Raw genomic sequence first — 5822 nt, 5'->3', positions numbered from 1 at the left:
TGCATTTATTTTCAACACATTACCTCATTTCTTCTGGATGTTCGTAAGTTGAGCAGTTAATGCAGTGTAACTGTCGACTTCGTGTACTCCCGCTTATCTCCTTGTTGAATTTCTTTCTAGAGTCCTCATATAATTGTTGTTCGCCATCACCTCGATCAGATTGTATGCTTCTGCTGGCTTTTTGGTGTTCAAGGCTCCCCCACTTGCAGCATCAATCATGGCTTGAATGGTTGGTAGCAAACCTTGGTAGAACGTTTGCACTTGTGACCAGATTGGTATACCATGGTGTGGGCACCTCCGTAAGAGATCCTTGAACCTTTCCCATGCTTCATACAATGATTCTGAATCCTGTTGATAAAAGTTGGTAATCTCAATCCTCAGTTTGGCCGACTTGGCAGGTGGAAAGTACTTAGTGAGGAACGCTTGAGCCAACTCATTCCACGTCGCGATGCTCCCAGATGGTAATGAAATCAACCAAGCCTTAGCTTTATCCCAAAGAGAAAATGGGAAAAGCCTTAGTTTGATTGCATCCTCGGATACTGTGTTATGCTTGAATGTGTCGCACAACTCTAGAAAGTTTGCGATACGCAGGTTGGGATCATCATTAGGTAACCCAGCAAATTGGATCGACTGCTGAATCATTCCGATAATTGTTGGCTTAATCTCAAAATTGTTTGCTTGAACGGGTGGTCTCTTGATGCTTGAATAACAACCATCGACAGTAGGACTAGAATAGTCCTTCAATGCTCTTTGAACTGCTTCTGCACCACCCACTGCATTTCCTCCGACGATATGCTCATTCTCAACCTCTTGATTTTGCACATTCGGATTGACAAATCCTGTGTTAGCCATGGCTCTTTCAGATTCAGCTTGCCTCTTTTCCTTTCTCAACTGTCTAGCGGTTCGTTCGATCTCAAAATCTAGTGGATTAAGATCACCCCTACCTCTCGAACGTAAACTCTCCAGATTCTAGCTGAAAACAACAAACAAATCAAACACAAATAAAAATTTCAGTAAACAAAAAAAAAAAAAACCAAATTAGCAACTAAATATTTTGTATTGATATTGGTAAAACAAAATAGTTCCCCGGCAACGGCGCCAAAAACTTGACAGGCTATTCGCAAGTGTACGAAATCGTGCAAGTAGTAAAACTTGAGTAAACGAGTGTCGAATCCCAAGGGAACTACCTACCAAGTACCAAACTATTATATTTTATTGCTATTTGATTAAACTGAAATTTAAGAATGAATTTAATGAAAAAGGAAATAAACTAAAAGCTAAGTACTAAATAAAGACAGAATTTGTAAACACTTTGAAGTGAAAATCAATATGACTAAACCTAGGGCATAGATTTCACACCAATTTAATCCTATGCATTGACAATTATTGCTAACCTAATTAAGCTTATTCTAAAGACCAAATTCCCTGATATTCCACTTTCTCTCAAACAATTAGCGAATTAAGCCTTAAGCAACAACCCAAAATATCTCTAAGTTGGATTTAGGAGTTAAGAGATCATTAAGTTTTATAGAATTTACCAGAGCCTCACAGATCGCGGTAACCTATCTCTAGCGTTCGCTCAATCTATGGTTTTATTACCTAAGACAAATCAGGTTTTATCTCTCGATCTCAACCTAACTCATGATATCATTCAACTCTCGGGCCCTTGAGAATTGAAAGCATTATGCAGAATAATAAAACTTATAAATCATGCTCAATATAGAATCAAAATAATAATGTCAACACATGTTCATAAATTGGGCTACATCTTAGCCCTAGAAACGAAAGTTAGTTCATAATGAAAATAACAAAATCCATCATTCTAATCAATTACATCAATTCAAGAAAAAGATAAACTTTTCTAATCGGTGAACGAGAGCTTTCAGGATCCCGATCTCCAACTTGGTAGCCGTCCTCTTCTCCTTCCTAAAGTCCCCCTTTAATTTCTTAAAAACTCTCTTTTATATCCCTGGGGTTCTTGGTCATGCTTAGGAAAAAGATTAGAAACTTAGCCCATTCAGATTCGGATTAGGGTAGTGAATTAACACAAACCCGTGACCCATCGCCGCGGCGGTAATAATGGTCGTCGCGGTGATTGTTCTTTATGTCCAAGGCATCTTTAATCTTTAGAATTTGAATAAGTCATCAATATTAACATTGTAGCTCTCTGAATAAGCTTTCCAACGCCACCAGAATCGTCAAATTCTAATTTCTATAGCTCAAGTTATGACAAAAGCATCGAGGCATACTCATGATGAAAGATTTCCAGATTTTCTTTAACATCTTCGAAGTGCCGCAACTTCTTCATTTCGACCCTGATTCTTGTGCCTTTTGTTCCTACGCGTTGTACATCCTATCAACATCGTTCTTTTCCCTTCAAAAACTTGTTTGAGTCTGTAAACACTCAAAATTCACCCGTGATCCCATAAATGGTATTTATGAAAGAAATAATCCAAATTCCACACTTTAAGCACATTTTTCCATAAATAAACCAATTAAATCACTAACAAAATATGAACATTCAAGCTCTTATCAACTACAGGTTCAAATACATTACGTTTTGCTAGGAAGGTTAATTCTGCTTGAATTGCTTCTTTCCATTTTGGCTAATCACGTCTTTGTCAACATTCATCAATAGAACATGGCTCAAACTCATCATTCATAATTTCAGTAGCTACTGTGTATGAGAATATGTTATCAACAATAGTGTTTTCACGATTCTACATTTCTCTTGTGAGCATAGTTCATAGAAATTTCTTCATTTCTATGTTCTTGTATTCCTTCAAGGATTTCTTCCTTTTTAGGGGCTTGTGTCCTTTCAGAGACTGTTAACTCTTCTGGACCTAGTTTAAAAGATGAGGAATTGTCAATTATTCAAGTATGGTCAATATTGACACCTATTTGATTTTGTGCCTTTCATTTCCTGGGAACAGTATCCTTGGCTCCAAAAAGCCTACCACGCTTCTGGCGTATAATAGATGAATTGATCACTGCCCATATGGGTTGTTCATTGGTAACATCAATCCTTACTGGTGCATTGACAGCAGGAATGTATGATCTCGTTATTTTTGCAGCATCTGTAAATGCATCAAGCATTTGGTTGGCAATATTTTGCAAATGTGTTATTCTTTGCACTTCAATTTTAGATTGAGATGTGCAAAGATCTAAATGAAACATAGAATTCACTTTCTAGGAAAGTTCAGGCCTTACTTCAGGAGGCTTTACCTTTTTCCCTAAAGATGGGAATGTTGTCTCATCAAAATGGCAATCCACAAAACATGTGATAAACAAATTGCCCATTAGGAGCTCAAGATATCTGATAATAAATGGTGAATCATAGCCAGCATATATTCCCAAATAACATTGGGGTCCCAATTTGGTACACTAAGGGGGTGCAATTGGAATTTGCACAGCATAACCAAAATTTCTTAAATGGAATACATTAGGCGGATGTCCAAATGCAAGCTATATTGGAGAGTATTGATGATATGCAGTGGGTCTTAAGCGAATTAATGCCGCAGCATGTAAAATAGCATGAGCCCAGACATAAGTTAGTAATTGCGTACGTAATAGCAAAGTTCTTGCAATTAATTGGATACAATTTATAAATGACTTTGCCATACCATTCTGGGTATGTACATGTCGTACTGTGTGCTCAACATCAATTCGCATTGATGTACAATAGTCATCAAATGTCTTTGAGGTAAACTCACTAGCATTGTCCAGACGGATTGCTTTAATTGGGTAATCTGGAAAGTGTGCCCGTAATCTGATGATTTTTGCCAGCAATCTAGTAAGGACAACATTATAGGTAGATAGTAGACAAACATTTGACCATCATGCCGATGCGTCAAACAATACCATAAAATAGCGGACAGGTCCACTTGTGGATGAATAGGTCCACATATGTCCCCATGAATTCTTTGTAAAAATGATGGGGATTCTACACCAATTTTAGTGATAGATGGCTTAAGTGCTAATTTGCCCTGTGAACAAACAATGTAAGCACTCTCATTAAATGATAGAATCTTCAGGTTCTTTAATGGTGCCCATGTGAGTTTTCTATGATCCTATGCATCATAGCAGATCCTAGGTGACCAAGACGGTCGTGCCAAATTTTAAAAAGTTTAAGAGCAGTGAACTTCTGGTTTATAACTGCATAGACTTCAACATTCTTCAAGAATGTGTAATATAACCTTGATGAGAAAGTAGAGAGTTTCTCCAGTACATGCTTTTGGCATGAAATATTAGTAGTGATGTATAAAAACTCTCCATCCTTTTCACTTAAAGTTTCAATGTGGTATCCATTGAGTCGTATATCTTTGAAACTAAGCAAATTTCTTCTGGATTTGCTAGAATATAAAGCATCATAGATACTTAATTTAATTCCACTTGGTGATACAAGTGTTGCTCTTCCGAAGCCCTCAATTATGTTTACAAATCCTGATATGGTATTTATTTTAGCCCCAGTAAAGGTCAAACCTGAGAAATGTTTTATATCCCGAAGGATGGTGTTCGTTGTTGCACTGTCTAGTATACAAATGTCTCCACCATTACTGGATATCAATGTCTCAATTTCGAAGTCCATCCTTAAAAAAAAATTTACATTAGTAAGGATGTTTAAAAAACTTCATCTTTACGATATAGAATTTTAGGTCCAATTTTTGTCTCTGTTTTACAAACTTCGTATTTGTAATTAGTATTTAGAACTTCAAGTTCTAAAACGATATTTATTTATGGAACTTCAAGTTCATTTATTAAACATAATATGGAAGCACAATTGCTAACATTGGTTATCGAAAATATATTAAAAACAGATCTAACCATGAAAGTTGTATTTAACAAGATTAAACATATCCGACCATAAAGGCGGTATTCAACAATAATAAATAAATTTAGTCATAGAGGCGGAATTTAATAAATAGATCTGACCATAGAGGCGGAATTTAACAATAATAAATAGATCCGACCGTAGAGGTAGAATTTAATAATAATGAATAAATCTGATCCTAAAGGCGGAAACAAAAATTAAAGAATACATATAGAATTGAAGTACTTACTTTCAATAGAGGTGCAACGTTATACTTGTTAAGTTCTTCGTACTGATAACGTGTTATAATTTTAAAGGTGCAAGTATAATAGATTAAGAGGCATAGAAATTTAAGAGAGTAGAATTTGAGGGGGTTGTAATACTTCTACACTTTCTCCATTAATTATGTGTTAAAATGAAAGGGAGGGGGGTTGGGGTTTTATAGTAAACACCCCCTCCCCCATTCACCACCTCAAAGTTAAGGCGGTGGATCGCCAATTACAACATTTATTGATAATTAGTTAACAGAGATTTTTAAGAAAATAATAATCATAATTTTGTTTTCAAATTTCTATAATTTGAATTATGATATAAATAACGTTTGATCTTAAGACTTCTTGCACAATATCCCAAGAGATTTTAAAATATTTTATTGTTTAACAATTTGGCCAAATACTAACTCAAGATTGAAAAATGATTGGCATGGAAAAGAATATAACAATAAATGAATAATAGATGTTCAAAATCAAAATCAAAATCAAGGACATTATTTCTAATATTGCCTCAAGGTAGCCGTTGTGTTTGCAGTTTCACACATTTACAACCTCAATGAGAAAAGTAGACAAGAGCGGTACATATGAACAAGAAAGTATTTTTTGGCCAAGAAGCTACTTTTCTCTAAGAAATTGTATAGGACTCATGATCACTCATGTACATGTTACGCTTGAACAACACATTTTGTACAAGAATCCTCAAGGTGTTGTAGGCCAGAAGGCTTCTTAGAGCAACCCGG

At 35.7% G+C, this 5822-nt stretch overlaps 1 non-coding gene across 1 annotated transcript; it reads left to right on the top strand.

The window, feature by feature from the left end:
* Nucleotides 1–277: 277 nt before the first annotated feature.
* Nucleotides 278–384, top strand: LOC116145816. Its single transcript, XR_004130433.1, has one exon. It is a non-coding gene; the product is annotated as a small nucleolar RNA R71 (small nucleolar RNA).
* The last annotated feature ends 5438 nt before the right edge of the window (nt 385–5822 follow it).

The sequence above is a fragment of the Pistacia vera genome, unplaced genomic scaffold, assembly GCF_008641045.1.
Source record: "Pistacia vera cultivar Batoury unplaced genomic scaffold, PisVer_v2 Contig467, whole genome shotgun sequence".
Classification (NCBI taxonomy): domain Eukaryota; kingdom Viridiplantae; phylum Streptophyta; class Magnoliopsida; order Sapindales; family Anacardiaceae; genus Pistacia; species Pistacia vera.
This window is presented reverse-complemented; position numbering and strand designations above follow the sequence as displayed.